This window comes from Protopterus annectens, chromosome 4.part0 (assembly GCF_019279795.1).
Source record: "Protopterus annectens isolate FY-2018-M chromosome 4.part0, PAN1.0, whole genome shotgun sequence".
NCBI lineage: Eukaryota > Metazoa > Chordata > Ceratodontiformes > Protopteridae > Protopterus > Protopterus annectens.
This window is the reverse complement of record NC_056733.1, coordinates 419276458-419296162: the sequence shown is the minus strand read 5'-3', so window position 1 is coordinate 419296162 and position 19705 is coordinate 419276458. Positions and strand designations below refer to the sequence as shown.

The following is a 19705-nucleotide window of genomic DNA, read 5'->3' as shown; positions in this document are numbered from 1 at the left end:
TCCAGGAGGTTCCTCCGCTTCCGGCTAGGAGCCAGTCATTTCCAATTCAGGGTCCTCCCCTTTGGTCTCACCACAGCCCCCAGGGTGTTGACCAAAGTGTTAGCAGTGATAGCGGCCCACCTGAGGCTTCAGGGAATCCAGGTCTTCCCGTACCTGGACGACTGGCTCCTGACCGCCCCGACAAGGCATCTACTCTGTCTAGCCAGAAACTACTTTCTTCGTCTAGCTCCCCGGCTGGGGATCACTATCAACATAGAGAAGTCGTCTCTTACTCCGACTCAGACCATAGACTTCATAGGGGCCAGACTAGACACAAACAAACTCCTAGCTTTCTTGACCACAGACCGACTACGAACCCTGAGGCTACACGTGCGGGCCATTCTACAATCTCCAGTTCCTCCGGCGGAATTGGTCATGAGGGCTCTTGGCTCAATGGCGGCGGCAATCAACCTATTGCCGATGGCACGTTTGAATATGAGGGTCTTACAATGGACCCTTCAGGTCCAGTGGTCCTTTCTTCAGTATCCTCTGAGCCATCCCATTCCCCTCAGCAGGGCTTGCAGGAGGGCCCTCCTATGGTGGCACCAATCTCCGGACCTCCAGCAAGGCCGCCCCTTCTCTATGACCCCTCCACTAGCCACGGTGACCACGGACGCCTCCCGCCTCAGGTGGGGGGGGACATTCTTCGGGCAGGACAGTCCAAGGCACGTGGGACCTCACGGAGACCTCACTGCATATCAACGTCCTAGAGATGAGGGCAGTGCTGTTAGCGTTGCAAGCACTTCAGGACCTTCTTCCTGTAGGAACGATTGCGATTCAGACAGACAATATGTCTGTTGTCTGGTACATCAACAAACAAGGGGGAACCAGGTCTTACCCACTCTGTCGAGAGGCCATGAGGGTGTGGGAATGGGCGATCTCCACCAACCGCTTTCTCATAGCAACGCACATTCCGGGGCGGTCCAACATCCTAGCGGACAAACTAAGTCGCACCATCCTGTTACCATACGAGTGGTCTCTGAATCCCAAGATAGCAAATCGGATTTTCGCCAAATGGGGTCAACCCTGTTGCAATCTCCTTGCCTCTCCCTCGAACACAAAATGTTACGACTACTTCGCTGTCATTTCCCCCTCCGGGGAACCCCCGAGAGACACTCTGGTGCATGCTTGGCCTCCCGGTCTTCTTTATGCTTACCCTCCTCTTCCCCTGATGATGAAGTTTCTTCAGAAAGCCAGCCAGTTGGGGACCAGGATTATCCTCATTGCCCCGTTTTGGCCTCATCAAACCTGGTTCCCTTACCTTTGGTCTCATCTGGTGAATCCTCCTTGGGTTCTGGATCCCCGTCCGGATCTAATATCCCACCCCCTAGAGCTCCCAGTCCCGAACCTGGACAATCTCAAGCTCACAGCTTGGCTGCTCCAGTTCCACTCGTAGCTAGGACTCCCGGTATCTCTTCTCCAGTTAAAACTATTCTAGTAGCAGCGCGCAAGCCTTCTACTAGAAAGATCTATAGTTGCAAATGGAAATGTTTCTCCATTTGGGTGGAACGCCAAAACTTGGATCCTTTTACAGCTCCTTTGCCCGCTGTATTAGACTTTCTGTCAGGGATGTTTCATCAGGGGGCTAGCTCCTCCACAGTCAAGGTTCAACTAGCAGCTATCTCTCATTATCACGTGGGAAATGAAATGGGCCCTTTGATCACCACGACATTGTGTAAGACCTTTTTGAAGGGCACCTTTCTGCTCAGACCTCCAGTGAAGGATGTAGTCCCTCCTTGGGATTTAACGCTGGTGCTTCAGGCCTTGACAGCTCCCCCGTTTGAGCCTGCAGCTTCAGTAGATCTTAAATTCTTGTCATGGAAAACGGCCTTTCTTGTCACTATCACCTCGGCTCTAAGGGTCTCTGAACTACAGGCCCTCTCTGTAAAACCTCTATACTTGACCTTTCACAAGGATAGAGTTTACCTCAGGACCAATCCCTCTTTTCTTCCCAAGGTTGCCTCTGAATCAAATATTAACCAGTCCATTAACCTGCTGGTCTTTTTTCCAAATTACCGTAACAAAGGAGAATACAAATTACACTCATTGGATGTGCATAGACAACTTTGCTTCTACATCTACAGGACATCTGGTCATAGGAAATCCGACCAGTTGTTCGTCTCCTTTGCCAAATTTAACTTGGGTAAATCGGTGTCTAAAGTTACACTGTCTAGATGGATTTCACAGTGTATCCTTCTAGCATATGAAAGTTCTGGCAGGCCCACACCTCAGGGAGTCCATGCCCACTCTACTCGATCTATGCCTACCTCTGCGGTCTTTAGAGCTAGAGTCTCTTTCGATGATATTTGTTCGGCAGTCACTTGGGCCTCATCTCATACCTTTATCAGTCACTATAAATTGGACATTATCTCCAGAGGGAGAGCATCCTTTGGCTCTGCAGTGCTCCGGAACATCCTTCCATGAAGGCCGCCCAAGATTCAGGTAGCTGGGGACTCTGTCCCATAGGTTGCTGCACAAATGAAGTTAACTATTACAGATTAAGAAGTTATGTACTCACCATAACGTTCCATCTGAGTAGGTAAACTTCATTTGTCAGCAACCGTCCCTCCCTCCTGCCCCCTCACTTGTGAATGTATTCATACTCAGGTCCATGGGTTTTACCCACTTTTCTTGAGAATAATATTTTCTAGCAGTTTCTGCTGTTGGGCAAACTTGATCTGAGGTCAGTCAGGGTTGGCAGGGGATTATGGGTAGGGGGAGGAGCTCAGAGCTCGGATCTAAAGCTGTTGAAAACTGCCGGCTCGGATCCGAGGTCGGATCCAATTCCCATAGGTTCCATAGGTTGCTGACAAATGAAGTTTACCTACTCAGATGGAACGTTATGGTGAGTACATAACTTCTTAATTGCGGTCGCAAGGAGCAGGTGGTTCTTTTATTGGAGGCCTTAGTAAAAAGGTACCTCTCAGAAAGGCTAAGATCAGAAGTAGAGCAACCAAGCTGTCAATTTGAGAGTTTGGATTGAGGGATGGAGCGTCCCTGACAGATGCGTTAGGAGGTCTGGCACTGGATCCAGAATCCATGGGTCCTCTTGTGGATGGGACCAAAGGAAGGTGTACCAAATTTGATGAGGCCAGTATGGGGCGATGAGTATTAACCTGCATCTCAACAAATTGGCTTTCTGGAGAACTTTCAGGATTAATGGGAATGGAGGAAAAGCATAAAGAATACCCAGGGGCCAATCGTGTACAAGTGCATCCCTTGGTGACTGCCCTGGAGGGGGGGTAAGGGCAAAGTAGCTGCTGCATTTGGCATTCATGGATGTGGCAAAGAGGTCGCAGGAATGCTGGCCCCACATGCGAAAAATATGATGTAATGGGATCCTATCTCGCCTACATTCATAACTGATGGGCTCGGAGCCGATCCATCGGCTCCGACTCGGCCAACTAGTACAGTAGAACAAAGTCTCTTGTTGGCTGGGCTACCCTCTATCCCAGGTTGCACCACACCTGCTTCCCCAGATCTCGTTTGCCACTTTACAAGCTGGACGTGGTCTCGACTTGGCTGGAGCTAAGTGGTTTCTTTTTACCTTTTACTGGTCTTTGACCTTGGGGTTTTCTTCTGAATTTGATAAAACAGCTGTTTTAACAGCTATTCTCTGTATTTTGTGTGTTTGATAACTTGTTGTGTGTGAAGTGATTTACTGATACTTCTATTTCGCTGTCGGGCAAGGCCCGTTTAAGTTAGAGGGCCTTTGCCCTACTTTTGAAAGTTTGTGTCATTATTTTTCTCCGGGCAAAGCCCGTTTAAGTTAGAGGGCCTTTGCCCGTTGTTGTTGTTGTTGTGCGTGCTTACTGTGTTTCTCTTGTGAGGTAAATCTCCCTCTCAAGAGCTCGTGCTTGTTTTCTCGCTCTATAGTTGGCGCTAACTTTTCGATATTAGACACTGCTTTTCTTACTGTACAATATGTCCAAAGAGCAAAAGTCAGGATTTAAAAAATGCACTCGGTGCAATTACAAAATGTCTATTACAGACAGTCACTCGATATGGGTGTATTGTTTAGGGCCTAAACATCTACAGGAGACATGTAGTGTATGTCATGCTTTCTCCTCTAGGGTTCTTCAAGAGTGCAAAAATAAACTGATCTTGAAGGGTCTTATTAAGCCCTCTTTCGAGGAAGCTTTGGATTCTCCTATTACCTCTAAAAAGAAAAGATCGTCGGCTCCGACAAGTCCGTCGGAACTGACTGCTAAAAAGCATAAGTCGACCTCTTCTTCCTCGGCTCCACTGACTTCGGGGCCGAGGGTCGAAGGGTCTGCCTCGATGCCTCTTTCCTCGGCTCCATTAGTTTCGGAGCCGCAGGTTGGAGTATCGAGGCGAATCACCTCCATCGGTTCCAATGGTTTCGGAGCCCCTGGAGGTGTGCAGCTCAGACTCTTCCCCCTCGGCTCCGAAGAAAGCTCCTTCGGCGCCGATGGTTGTCCATGCTGTGGTGGAACCGGCGCTGATAGTGTTGGAGCCTTTTCGGAGCTGGTCCCCTACACTCTCGGAGCCGAGAGGAAAGTCTTCTCGTCCTTTGTCTACCTCCTCTAAATCCTCAAAACTGTCAGATTCGGATTTGGATAGGGTGATTCAGAGGCTTTTCCAGTCTCCAGTTTTTGCTCAAATGGTCTCGGCTCCAGCCCAGTTGGCTTTGGAGCCGATCCCCCCTCCGAAACATTCGATTCCTCCTCCAACCTCCTCAGAGCCGTTGGAGTCGGTGATGGTGGAGCAATGCGGAGCCGTACGGTCGGAGCCGAGACCCCTTCGAGGTCTATCGGCACCGACTATGGTTCCTACCCTGTCCTCGGGTTCAGGGTTTGGTACTGGGACTTCCTCAGCCGGGCCCGAGGGGAACACTTTGGGACTGGGTGCCTCAGTGCCTAGTCTTCCCCTCGGAGCATCGGCTGCCGGAATTCCCAGCGCCATCGTGGCCTCTAGACCAGTGATCTCCATGGAGTCTGGAGGTCCGGCCTTTGAGGCCATGAGGAGCGCACTGGCCATGCCCTTGCCGGCTCAGCAGGCTTCCACCTCACCGTCCCTAGACCTGGAGACTGGTGCTTGTGCCGTGTTGCAGTCCCCTGGCAGCGGGGCCCCAGGGCCTGAGGATAGCCCCATCGGGGGTTCCCTTCTTCCGGGGGGGTCCGTCCGAAACTGCTTCGGACGAGCCCCCACGGAAGAAATTGTGCAAGAGGAAGCACGTGGACTCCCAAGATGAGTCTGTTACATCGGATACTGACCTCGATGACGCGGAAGGGTCCCCCAAATCATCTTCGGATGATATCTCTTTCTCAGATATCCTTGAGATTCTGAGACAGAGAGGAGATTGGCAGGCCAAAACCCCTTCCGCTGAGTCAGTCTTCCTCAAGGCCTTCGGGGCCTAGCCCTCCGCCTCCTGGGTGTCTCCGCCCTTCGATGAACTCCTTGATTTGGTTTCTCGAAGGGCTTGGGAACACCCTGATTCTGTGGAACCGGTGCCTGCGAGACCTAATAAATTTCTTTCAGCCCCCCCCCCAGAAGGAATTTCTGACGAAAGGTGTTCCCGTAGATGCTATGGTGGTGGCTTCTGCCACACAGCAGGACGTGGCAGAGGCTTCAACGTCTATCCACCTTCCTAATAAGGATTCCAGGAGCATGGATAGGTACGGGAAGCGCACCCTTTCTTCAGCGGCCTTTACCTTATGGTCGCTGAACTATTTATGTCATTTTACCAGGCTCCAAAGGGACCTCCTTAAAGAGCTAAGTGACTCCCTCACTGGTAATCTACCTGAGGCGCTAGCCCCTACTGTTGGCGCCCAGATGACTACCTTGTTTTCCATCGTAAACTCGTCCATGAGGCTCATTTCAGATGCGGCAAGGCGAGTAGAGCAGCGGAACAGGCGTTGCCCTCAGGAGACATGCCTGGTTACGCTTGTGTTCATTTGCGGAGGCCTTCAAGTCTTCCTTCACGCCCCCTTTGATGGGTCATCTTTGTTTGGACCCAAGGTGAAGGACACACTAACTCGGTGCGAGCAGGAGGGCAAGACCTTGACTGCCGTTGGGGCCCGCTTTTCCGCTCCCTCTAGGCCTTACCCCAAGGTCCAGAGAGGAGGGAAAATGTGGTTCAGAAAAACTCAGAGGTCTTTCCCTACTCCACCCAGTGATCCCCCCTCCAGAGGCAGGGGGGGGGATTCAGGAAGACGCCGCCCCAGAGGCGGCAGAGGCCCCCGTAATTCTGGAGACCGCGATTCCTTTCGTGGTTCTTCCTACACTCAGCGTCCCTGAGTTGTTGCCCGACTGTGCAGCTCCGGAGCCAGTCGGGGGTCGTTTTGCAGAACACCCACAAGCTTGGGAATCTATAACCAGCGATCAGTGGGTGCTTCGGATTATTACCGGAGGCTATCTCATCCCCTTCATCAAGCCCCCCCTTCCCTTAAGGGAAATCCGGGACGTGCCACCCAGTCAGCGGGATCAGGCAGCAATAGAGATTTCAAAGCTGCTAGAAAAAGGAGTCATCCAGCCTGTCCCCACCGACCAGATAGGATCAGGAACTTACTCAAGATTATTTTTGGTGCCAAAAAAGACAGGGGACTTCAGGCCCATTTTGGACCTCAGTTCATTGAATCGTTTTGTGGAAAAGTCCAAATTCCGAATGGTCACCCTTCAATCCATTCTTCCACTGCTGGAGAAGGATGCATGGATGTGCTCCATAGATCTCCAGGACGCTTACTATCATATTCTGATAGCTCAAGAGTCCAGGAGACACTTACGCTTCTGCCTGGGAGTCAGTCATTTCCAGTTCCGAGCACTGCCCTTTGGTCTCACCACAGCCCCCAGGGTGTTCACCAAGTGTCTGGCAGTGGTGACTGCTCACCTGAGGAGTCTAGGATTCCAAGTGTTTCCATATCTAGACGACTGGCTCCTTACTGCCACCTCCGAGCATCTACTATTTCAGGCGCTCAACGCCACTTTCACCTTGGGCCGTTTCTTGGGAATTACGTTCAATTGGCAAAAATCTGTACTACAGCCATCTCAGCGTATTACTTTTATAGGCACAGACTTAGATACAAAAAGGATGCGCGCCTTCTTACCGGCAGCAAGAATTCAGGTTCTGCAAAACCAAGTCAAATCCTGTCTCCCCCTATCAAGAGCTCCGGCTCATCTGATCCTACAACTGTTGGGCTCGATGGCGTCAACTATACTCCTAGTCCCCTTAGCCAGACTCCACATGCGAATTTTGCAATGGCTCCTATCGGTTCAATGGTCCTATCAGGAACTCCCCTTGAACCATTTAGTCATGATCACGGAGAGTTGCCGTCGGGATCTGCGTTGGTGGCTCCTCCAATCCAATCTCGACCAGGGGCGACCCTTTATTCCTCAATCCCCCGTTGCCACTGTGACCACGGACGCCTCCCAGGTAGGGTGGGGGGGTCATTACCTGGACAGGTCGGTCCAAGGCACATGGCAACTCCAGGAAATGCATTTGCATATCAATATCCTGGAGATGAGAGCTGTACTCTTGGTACTACAAGCTCTCCATCACGCTCTCCCGCAAGGTCCGATTGCTATCCTATCCGACAACATGTCGGTGGTTTGGTATATAAACAAGCAAGGTGGAACCAGGTCTTACCCACTGTGCAGAGAAGCCATGAGACTTTGGCACTGGGCCGTAGCTACCAACCGCTTTCTAATGGCAACGCACATACCGGGGAACTCCAATGTGATTGCGGACAGATTAAGCAGGACCATTCAATAACCCAACAAGTGGTCCCTCAACCAAAGAGTGGCTGCGAAAATCTTCGCCAAATGGGGCCTCCCTTGCTGCGACTTGTTTGCCAGCCCCCACAATGCGAAGTGCAGAGAGTTCTTCACGCTGATCCCCTTTCAGGGACAGATTCCCAGGGATGCTCTGACTCACATTTGGCCCCCTGGTCTTCTTTATGCCTTCCCTCCGGTTCCCCTCCTGCCGAGGGTGATACAGAAGGCCATTTACCTGGAGAGCGAGATGATTTTGATTGCCACGCACTGGCCTCGTCAAGTTTGGTTTCCCTTCCTACAGAGGCATGCGGTAGAAGGTCCATGGTTTTTGAACCCAGTGCTGGACCTGTTGACTCATCAGTCAGGACGGTTTCACCCATCTCTCAGGTCATTGAGGTTGGCGGCATGGTTACTCCGCTTCCATCCTTAGTCCGAGACAATTCCCTTTCTCCGGAGGTGATCCACATATTGTCTTCTTCTCATAAACCTTCCACTGTCAAACTCTATTCCAGCAAATGGAAAAGGTTCGCCTTCTGGGCTCAGCAACGAGGTATAGACCCCCTTACTGCCCCAGTATCGGAGGTTTTGAATTTCTTGGCCTCTCATTTTCAGTTGGGCTCTTCAGTTTCCACGATTAAGGTTCAGCTAGCGGCTATCTCTAATTTTCATGCTTCTTTTGAACCTTCATTGATGTCTCACAAACTTTGTAAGTCTTTCCTTAAAGGAGCATGGCTCCTTAGGCCTCCAATATCTCACCCTGTCCCCCCTTGGGACCTAAATATGGTTCTTGCTGCCTTAACTGCCCGCCCTTTCGAACCAGCTGCTACCTGCGATTTGAAATTTCTGTCCTGGAAAACTGCCTTTTTAGTGGCCATAACTTCGGCCAGGCGGGTTTCAGAACTTCAAGCTCTTTGTTCTGATCCTCCCTATTTGATATTTCACAAACATAGAGTGTCCCTGAAATTAAATCCTCCTTTTACCAAAGGTAGCTTCTTCTTTCTGTATTCAACAGACTATAGAGCTCCCTGTATTTTTTCCAGAGTTTTCTAATAACGCAGAATATACTTTTCATCAATTGGACGTCCATAGACAACTGCTTTTATTTGAATAGAACCGCTCAGATGCGGAAATCAAATCAACTGTTTGTTTCCTTTGCAATAAACAAATTGGGTCAACCAGTAGCTAAAACCTCCATAGCTAAATGGATTAAAGATTGCATCTCTTTCATTTATTCGCAGGCTAACAAAGAGCTTCCCTTTCCAGTCAAGGCTCATTCTACCAGGGCAATGGCTACTTCTGTAGCTTTTCACTCCAAATTATCAATAGATGATATTTGTGCTGCGGCTACCTGGACTTCTCCGCACACTTTCATTTCTTATTACAAATTAGATGTGGTTTCTCGAGGCAGGGCTTCCTTTGGTTCCACAGTTCTCAGGAGTGTTTTCCAATGAGCCACCCGGGATTTAGGTGCTAGGGACGCTGTCCCATCAGTTATGAATGTAGGTGAGATAGGATCCCATTACATCTTTTAGTTATGTACTTACCATAACTTCGGATGTATGGGATCCATCTCGCCTACATTCATACGTACCCACCCTCCTTCCCCCTTCCATTGGGATTTAGAGGAGATGTAGTTCCATTTGGAGATCTTCTCTTGAAGAACTTTAGTTGGTTGTAGTGACTACTATTTTTTCTGTGTTTGCATGTATGTATGAAAGCGAACAAACAAGATCTGGGGAAGCAGGTGTGGTGCATCCTGGGATAGAGGGTAGCCCAGCCAATAAGAGACTTCGTTCTAGTGTACTAGTTGGCCAAGTCGGAGCCGATGGATCGGCTCCGAGCCCATCAGTTATGAATGTAGGCGAGATGGATCCCATACATCCGAAGTTATGGTAAGTACATAACTAAAAGTTTCGCAATTTCCTGTTTCAGGGATTACTCATGAGGCATTAGAATAGCCCTGCTTATCATGGTGGATTTCCCCGGGATATGTGTTGCTGTCAGAAGGCGTTGGAAAGAGACTGCCCATTGCCATACTCTTTGAGCCGCTCGACACAGGGTGTAAGATCTGGTTCCCCCTTGTTTGTTTATATAACACACAACTGACATATTGTCTGTTTGGATTGCAATTGTTCCCAGTGGATGGAAGTTCTGGAGTGCCTGCAACACCAAGAGCACTCCTCTCATTTCTAGGACATTGATATGCAAGTGGTATTCGTATTCCTGCTGAGTTCCTTGGACAGTCTATCCAGATAATGCCCCCCCCCCCCCCCCCCCAATCTGGGAAGCATCGTTTAATTCCTGGAAGGACCATTCTGTGAAAAGAAGCCACTGAAGGATTCTCATGTGAAAGCGTGCTAAGGGAACTAGAAGAATGGCTGCTGCCATGGACCCTAATGTGGGAGGGCTTTTTCCTCCCGGTTTAAATGAGCATTTTTGGTTGCTTTATTTGTTTATTGTTCTGATTGGCCTCTGTCCTATTCACTACCTTATATATTAATGGGCTGTATTTGAATGTAATGGTACTTGTTTATTTTTGTCACACTGAGGAAGGCTGTGAAGCCCAAACCGGTTTGTGCAGTTTGTTTTCATTGCCAATATAATGTGTATCTTTTAAATACACTTATTTTCAGAACAGGATTTGTGCTGGCTCTTTTTTTTGTTTGGTTGAACTGTTTTGAGCCGTGCACTTGCCGTACGTGCAGGTGCTTTTGTGTTTGGGTCCTTCCAGGAATTACCCATGTCTTACATGATGCTAATTATGGAATCTTGCAAAAGACACCTTTCCTGGTGTATGGTCTCCCCACTAGTTTCTCAGGGCAGACCATTCATGGAACTCCATCCGGTCGCCACAGTGACCACAGATGCTTCCCTGATAGTGGGGGGGGTGACATTATCTAGGGAAGACAGTCCAAGGCACATGGCAACCTCACGAGTACCACTTTCACATCAACGTCCTGGAGATGAGAGCGGTGCTCCTAGCACTGCAAGCTCTTCAAGACTCTCTCCCTGCCAGGACTATTGCAGTACAGACAGACAACATGTCAGTGGTTTGATACATCAACAAACAGGGCGGAACCAGGTCTTACCCCTTATGCCAAGAGGCCCTTAGATTGTGGCAATGGGCGATTTTTTCCCATTTTGTGATAGCAACATATATCCCTGGAACATCCAGTGTAATAACAGACAGGCTCAGCAGGGCTATCCTCATGCCTCACGAGTGGTCTCTGAAACAGGAAATTGTGGATCTTATTTTCTGCAAATGGGGGCAGCCTTGCTGCGATTTCTTTGCCTCTCCCCTCAACAACAAATGCAGCAGCTACTTCTCCCTTGTTCCTCCTCCAGGTCAGACACCCAGGGACGCTCTAGTCCTTGATTGGCCTCAGGGACTCCTTTATGCATTTCCCCACTTCCCCATAATTCCAAAAGTCATTCAGAAAGCAAAATCGTTGGGTTGCGAAATGATCCTCATTGACCCCTATTGGCCTCGACAGATTTGGTTTCCATTCCTTCACCCCCACCTTCTAGCCCAGCCTTGGATTCTGGACCCAGTACCGGACCTCTTGATTCATCAATCAGGTGGGCTACACTAATCCCTCCAATCTCTCAAGCTCACAGCTTGGCTACCCGACTTCCAGTCCTAGCCATGCTCCCCAATATTTCTCCAGCAGTGCGTGATATTATTGTTTCCTCCCATAAGACATATACAAGGAAAGTCTATGCTAGCAAATGGAAAAGATTCTCTTACTGGGCAGAATCCAGGACTTTAGATCATTTTACAGCTCTTCTACATGAGATTTTGGACTTTCTAGCAGAACTGTTTCATTCTGGTGCAGCAGCTGCTACCATCAGAGTACAACTGGCTGCCATTTCATATTTTCATGTCGGAGTTTCTAACTCCAGCATAATGTCTCACAAACTCTGTATGGCCTTCATGAGAGGTACATCTCTACTTAGACCCCCAGTGAAAGAGCCACTTCCACCTTGGGATCTCAATTTGGTTTTGCCTCCTTGATACTGCCACCCTTTGAACCAGCAGCATCATGTTCCTTGAAGTTTCTGTCTTGGAAAATTCTTTTCTTAGTTGCTATTACTTTTGCCAGATGTGTTTCAGAACTTAATGCACTGTGTGTTCGCCCTCCATACCAAGTTTTTCACAAAGACAGAGTTTCCCTGAGAACTAACCCATCTTTTCTACCTAAAATTTGTTCAGACCACAGTTTGAATCAATCCATTGAACTCCCTGTCTTTTTCCCTAATAATTCCAACAAGGCAGAATACAGACTACACCAATTGGATGTCCATAGACAGCTGCATTTCTATCTCCATAGAACTAAAGAAATGAGAAAATCAGATCAGTTGTTCCTTTCATTTGCTAACAACAAACAAGGCCTTCCAGTTTTTAAAGTAACATTGTCAAAATGGTTATCGGACACCATAGTCCATACCTACCACTTGCGACAAAAAGATCTTCCAAGAAATCCCAAAGGTCATTCAACCAGGTCAGTAGCTACTTCGGTAGCATTTCAATTTAGATTGCCTATAGATTCAATTTGTGCAGCAACTACTTGGGCAGATCCTAATATTTTCATTTCTCATTACAAAGTAGATGTGTTCTCCCAGGGCAGAGCTTCCTTTGGTTCCACGGTTCTGAAGAGTCTGTTCCAATGAGCCACCCAGGATTGAGGTGCTAGGGACGCTGTCCCGTCCAGCAAGAATGAAGGCGAGATTGGATAACTTAACATAAAGAAGTTATGTACCTACCATAACGTTCCATGTTAGTTGTCCTTCATCTCACTTTCCTTCTTGCGTCCCTCCCTCCATCCCCCCTTCCTTGAGGATTGAGAGGAGTTTCTCAATGGTTTCACTGGCTAATTTGTTTTGTTATTAGTTGCTTCTCAACCAAACCATGACAATTAACTGTATATCCAGATTTATTAATGGATTATCTTCTATAATTATGTCTGGTGCAAGCTATCTCAAACAAGATCTGGGTAGCTGGTGCTAGGCATTCTTGGATAAGGGGTAGCCTTGAGCCAGTAAAGAGTTCTCTAGTTATAGTAAGTGGCAGAGTCAGAGCCAAGGATCGGCTCCGAACCCATCCAGCAAGAAGGAAGGCGAGATGAAGGACAACTAACATGGAGCGTTATGGTAGGTACATAACTTCTTTTTATCTTTAATACTGACAATGTTAGCTGGGTATACCATCAACTCTTGGTGAGATAAACTTAATTTAATTATCTGTGCTTATATTTAATGAATTATGAGCAGCCATATCGCATATGCATGTTATCATTAGATTAAAATGTTATTTATTTTTATGCAAACTATACTACCAAGGGATTTCAGGTTTATGTATGCACCCTCCCTTCAGCTCCACACTATCATAAATAAATATCATAGGATAAAAGTTAAAAGGGCTTGCAATTGTGCTGTGGTAGTCACAATCTATATAAAAAGGCACTTTAACAGTTTTAGTGATGATGTAAAGAGTTCAAATAGGCTCCATTTTAAAGTAAAATTAATTAAGTATATGTTATTTAAGTATTTCCCCAGCATTTAGTAAGACTTTTGTTTGTCCTTTCGGCTTTTCCCGGTTAGGGGTCTCCACAGCAGAACTCTGGTCCACTAATGATTGGCAGTAGATTTTTATGGTGCTGAGTTGCCAGCCCGACGCCCAACCTTCAGTGAAGACACGCCCATTCACACCTGTCTTTCAGAGGCCACTTGGCCGTGAGGAGGACATGCAGACTCCACACAGAAGGCACTCCAGACGAGAATTGAACAGTAGAACCTCTTGCTGTGAGGCAACAATGCTACGGCTGTACCACCGCGGCTAGCATTTAGTAAGACTGAGTTTGATTATTTAAATGTTTAAATTTGACAGATAACCATGATAGAACATATCTGCACATTTGTTTTCTTTTAGTACACTGTTTGAAATATAACTTTCACTCTATATCAAACCCAGACTAATTATCATTACTTGTATGTCTTACTGATATTTAAATAAAGTGAACCATAAAACTTCAGTCAATCAGTTGCTTAAACTCATATTATATATTTCAAATTGCTAACTATTAATATAACTGTTACTTGTACTTTTACCCCATCTCGTGGAGAATCAGATGTATTTCAGTAAGCAGGAAATTATTGCTTACTAAAACTATATTTTAACATGAAAAATTGAAAAGATGAAATCCTTTCAGAAATGTTTCAAATAAGTTAATGTGACATTGTTCAATCTCGCCGTTTGTTTTTACACACGGGTTCGGAGCCGATCCTTGGCTCCGAGTCGGCCGCATCACAAGCTCTGCATCTAAGAGAAGCTCGAGACTCAGTGTGTATCCCATGATCCTCCCTGCTATCCCTCAGATCTAGTTTGCCACTGCAACAAGATCGCGTCGAGAGAGCTCGGGCCAGTAGAAATTTTTTCTATTTTCTCATCTTTTCATAAGAGTTGTTATATTGCTGTATAGTATTATAGTATAGAGTGTGTGTGCGTTTTTTCTACAATAGTTAGTGGTGTTTCTCTTACTTATATATATGTATATATATATATATATATATATATATATATATATATATATATATATATATAGTATCTATAGCCTTTTTGTGGTATTTAGGCCTACCCTTTTCCTGTCAGAGCTCTGACAGTAGTTTGTTAGTAGTTCAAATTAGATAGTTATTACTAGTTGGATTTGCATTTAACTTTGTGTGCAGTGTTTCTATTCCTTATACATTCTTACAGTAGATAGTGTGTGAATTGTTTATCTGTTGTTGGACATGTCGGAAAAAGCAAAATCTGGATTTAAGAGGTGTCAGTGTGGACAAAAAATGCCCATCACCGACAATCATGCTTCCTGCGTCTACTGTCTTGGCCCTCTCCACTTGCAGGAAGACTGCTCTATCTGTCATTCCTTTAGTGGAAGGGTCATGATGGAGAGGCGTAGGAAGCTGATAGACTGAAGCTTAATCAAGCCAGACTTTTTAGAAGCCTTGGAGAAGGCTGACCAAACTTCTCGGTCTTCGAAGGGGTCGAAGGTGTCGGAGCCCAGGTCCTCGGCTCTGAGCACCTCTTCCAGAGTTCTTTCGCCGATTCCACAGACCTCGGGGCCAAGCATCGAACGATTACCTTTGATCGAACCCCGGGTCTTGGAACTGGTGTCGGAGCTGCCTCCACCGTCGATTCTTCCATCGGTGCCGTCTTCGGCCCCTTCAACCTGTTCTTCCAGGCCTTTATCTGAAACTGACGTGGACCGTGTCGTACAGAAGCTTATGGAGAACACAGCTCTGTCCAAGCTAATTGCAGTTTCGTCCCAATTGGTGTCGAAACTGGAACCCCTCCCTGTGTTTCCGACGGATCCTCCTTCGAGACTTATCCAATTTTCGGAGCCGGGAGAAGATGAACCGATGATAGTGGAACCCTCGGTGCCAAAGCCTTCCACTGTGCAATCAGCACCGCTGACTTCGACGTCTTCGGAGCCTATTGAGGAGTTGCGGAGCCGACGGTCTCTCCTTGGTTCCGGGGCCGAGAGCCGTACCAAATTTTCGGTCCCAACTCTCCCCCTCTGGGCCACGGCGCAGATCAGTTTGGCTCCATCCCCTGGGTCGGAGCCCCTGGTTCCGGTGTCGCGGAGGCTTCCCGGTTCTTCGGATCCGGAGGAATCCTCGGCCCGAGGGTAGGGGGCTTTCGATCTTATGAGGAAGGTCTTGTCTGAGAAGACATCTATTTCATCAGAGTCATCTTCTCCTTCCCCTAAAGGGCCACGTTCTTCTTCTGTACCCGCGATCCCTTCCAAGCGTAGAGTCCCAACACCACAGCTAGCCCCAGAGGGTGTCCCCTGTTCCTCGGAGGCTTCACCAGATGCCCCCTCTGATGAGGTTCCGAGGAAAAGATTGTGCAAGAGGAGGCACATTGATTCCCTGCAGGAATCTCTAACATCTGACACCGATTTGGATGAGGCAGAGGGGCCCCCACGTTCCCCCTCTGAGGATGTCTCCTTTGCTGACATCCTGGAGATCTTAAGGCAGAGGGGTGATTGGCAGTCACTTGCCCCCACTGAAGACGAATCGGTGTTGCTGAAGGCGTTTGGGGCTCAACTTTTTACCTCCTGGGTGACCCCACCCTTCGACGAGCTAATGGATCTGATAACTCAAAGGGCGTGGGAGACACCAGACACAGTGGAACCAGTGCCTCGGAGACCGAACAAGTACATTACCGCCCCCCCCAGGACAAGACTTGTCTTACCAAAGGAGTCCCAGTCGATGCTATGGTGGTAGCGGCAGCCACGAAAAAGGAAATGTCCGAAGCATCTTCCTCTGTCCATCCTCCTAATAAGGATTCTAGGACTATGGACAGGTGTGGGAAGCACGTTTTTAGCTCCGCGATCTTTTCCATCCATTCGCTGAACTACCTGACACATTTTACGTGACTTCAGAGGGATCTCATTAAAGAGCTGTGAGATACCCTCCAGGGTAACACAGATGTTGCTGTCTCGGACAAAGTGACAGCACAGCTAAACACCCTCACTTCAATAGTCAACTCGTCCATGAGGCTCATCTCGTATGTGGCCGAGGGTTCGAGTAGGGCTGCAGCCTCAGTGATTGCTCTACGTAGACAATCCTGGATGCGGCTGTGCTCCTTTGCGGAAGCCTTTAAGTCTTCCTTTGCCAACGCCCCCTTTGATGGTGCCACCTTGTTTGGGCCCAAAGTAAAGGAGACTCTCACTCGGTGCGAGCTAGAAGGTAAGACCCTGTCTGCCGTAGGGGTCCGTTTTTTTGCTCCGACCAGACCATACCCCAAAGGGCAAAGAGGCGGAAAAATGTGGTTCCATAAGACTCTGGGATCTTACCAGGCCACACAGAGTGATGCCCCCTCCAGAGGCAGAGGGGGGGGGGAATGGAAGACGCCGCCCAGGCGGCAGAGGAGGTCCGCAGCATCAGGGTGACAGGGATACTGTCCCTGGGAAGCCTTTCCAGCACTCCTGAGTGGAGGCCCGACTGTCCTTCTCTGGAGGCAGTCGGGGGTCGCTTGGTTTTGTACCCAGAGGTCTGGCTAAACCTTACCTCAGATTCTTGGGTACAAAGCATAGTAACCAGAGGATACAACATTCCCTTTATGTCCATTCCCCCCGCACAAAAGAGATTTCCAGATGTTCCACCCCATCTGCGAGATCCAGCAGCCTTAGAATTTGCAAAGCTGCTCGAAAAAAGAGTCATCCAACCAGTCCCGGCGGACCAGAGAGAGTCCGGAACTTACTCAAGGTTCTTTTTAGTTCCAAAAAAGACAGGGGACTGGAGACCAATATTGGATCTCAGCAAACTCAACTCCTTCGTGAGGAAGGAAAAGTTCCGGATGGTCACGCTACAATCGATCCTTCCCTTTATACAGAAGGACGACTGGATGTGCTCGATAGATCTCCAGGACGCATACTACCACATCAAAATGGCCAGAGCGTCCAGAGAATACCTGCGCTTCCGGCTGGGGGCCAGTCATTTCCAATTTCGAGCGCTGCCCTTTGGTCTCACTTCAGCCCCCAGGATGTTCACCAAATGCATGGCAGTAGTAGCGTCTCACCTGAGACGGCTAGGATTCCGGGTGTTTCCATATCTGGACGACTGGCTCCTTACCGCCACCACCGAGCATCATCTTGTACAAGCCAGGGACTACACACTCAGCCTCTGTTCCCATTTAGGACTCTCAATCAACTTCGAAAAGTCTACCTTATCGCCCTCACAGTGTGTCTCATTTATAGGGGCAGAGTTGGATACAACAGCAACGGTGATAAAGCTTCCCCTGATAAGGGTATCATCTCTCAGGGATCAGATCGCTATTCTCCTGCAGAGGAGAAAAAGCCCCTGCCATGTTGAAAGTCCTAGGCATGATGGCAGCTTCTCTTATTGCAGTTCCTCTGGGCAGAATGCACATGAGGGTCCTACAGTGGCTGCTCTTCGCGCAGTGGTCGTTCCAGAAACTTTCTTTGTCACACAACATATTGATCACAGAGTCTTGCAAGCGGGATCTTCAATGGTGGATGGATAGTCAAGATCTGACGATAGGTCGCCCCTTTGTCCTGCCCAGCCCTACAGCCACCATAACCACGGACGCTTCCCTGATGGGGTGGGGGGGGGCTTTTTCAGGGGGCAACAGTCCAAGGAGAATGGTCCAAAACAGAGTACAATCTGCACATCAATGTCCTGGAGTTGAGAGCAGTGTTTCTGGCGTTGCAACACTTTCACGAATCTTTGCCTCTGGGAACAATAGCAGTTCAGGCAGACAATATGTCAGTGGTCTAGTACATAAACAAACAAGGCGGAACCAGGTCTTACCCGTTATGCAGAGAGACCCTGAGAATTTGGCAATGGGCTGCATCCATGGGTCACTTTCTGATAGCAATGCACATCCCGGGGTCATCCAACGTCATTGCGGACAGGCTGAGCAGAGCCATCCTGTTACCACACGAGTGGTCCCTGAAAATTCAAGTGGCAGAAAAGATTTTCCGCAGATGGGGCCAGCCTTGCTGCGATCTATTTGCATCCCCTTTGAATGCCAAATGCAGAAGCTACTTTGCCCTACTTCCCCCTCCGGGGAGTGTCCCCAGGGATGCTGCAGTGCACGATTGTCCCCAGGGTCTCCTGTACTCATTTCCCCCTGTTCCTTTGATACCCAAATTTCTTCAGAAAGCCAGGGACCTGGAAAGGACGATCATCCTGATAGCACCGTTCTGTCCTCGACAGATCTGTTTTCCCTTCCTTCAATCCCATCAGATAGAGGAACCTTGGATTCTGGACCCAGTGCCAGACCTATTGACTCACTCGTCGGGAGTTCCTCATCCATCCCTTCAATCCCTCAAATTGACAGCTTGGCTGCTCCGCTTCCCTGTTTAGCCAGGTCGAACCTTTTGTTCTCTGCCGTACAACACATTCTAATTTCTTCTCATAAAGCCTCCACCAGAAAGCTATACAGGAGCAAATGGAAGCGCTTTGTGTGTTGGGCATCAGATCACGGTATTGATCCTCTGGTAGCCCCGATACACAAAATATTGGAATTCTTATCCATTCTTTTTCACGAAGGGGCTTCTACATCCACCATAAGAGTACAGTTAGCGGCCATATCTAACTTCCATGTAGGTGAAGGTGGGTCCACTATTATGTCCCACAGGCTTTGTAAGGCCTTCATGAAGGGTACTTTCCACCTTCGCCCACCCGTTCGAGAACCAGTTTTCCCATGGAACCTAAACTTGATGTTGTCCCAGCTTATGCTAGCGCCCTTCGAACCTGCTTCATCGTGTCCACTGAAGTTTTTGTCATGGAAGACCCTTTTTCTTATTGCTGTTACCTCAGCTCGAAGAATTTCGGAGCTTCAAGCCTTGTCAGTGAGACCACCTTACATGATTTTCCATCCAGAGTTTCCCTACGCACAAACCCGTTGTTTCTCCCCAAAGTCTGTTCGGTGTTAAATATTAACCAATCTATAGAACTCCCTACATTTTTCAGAAACCATTCAAATAAATTGGAATACATGTTACACAAATTGGATCTACATAGGCAACTGAGATTTTACCTAGACAGAACTAAAGCTTGCAGGAAATCTGATCAGCTATTTGTGTCATTCGCAGACAGTAGGAAAGGCATGCCGGTTTCAAAGGGTACCTTATCCAAGTGGCTATCGGAGTGCATCAATTTTGTTCATTCAGCTGCTAATCAACCACTTCCTTTCAAGCCTAAGGCTCATTCTACTAGGGCCATTTCTACTTCCTTAGCCCATGCTCGCCACCGTTGGACACTATTTGTGCAGCAGCAACGTGGGCAAAGCCTCATACATTTATCACACATTACAAGGTGGACAAGGCCTCTAAAGACAGGGCTTCCTTTGGTTCCACTGTGCTCAGGAACGTTCTTCCGTGAGTCATCCAGGGTTACGGAG

At 48.2% G+C, this 19705-nt stretch overlaps 1 protein-coding gene across 1 annotated transcript in view; it reads left to right on the top strand.

The window, feature by feature from the left end:
* LOC122800254 (HORMA domain-containing protein 1-like) overlaps positions 1–19705 on the top strand; it is a 2017447-nt gene that overhangs the window by 698582 nt on the left and 1299160 nt on the right. The gene's annotated exons all lie outside the window — the stretch shown is intronic.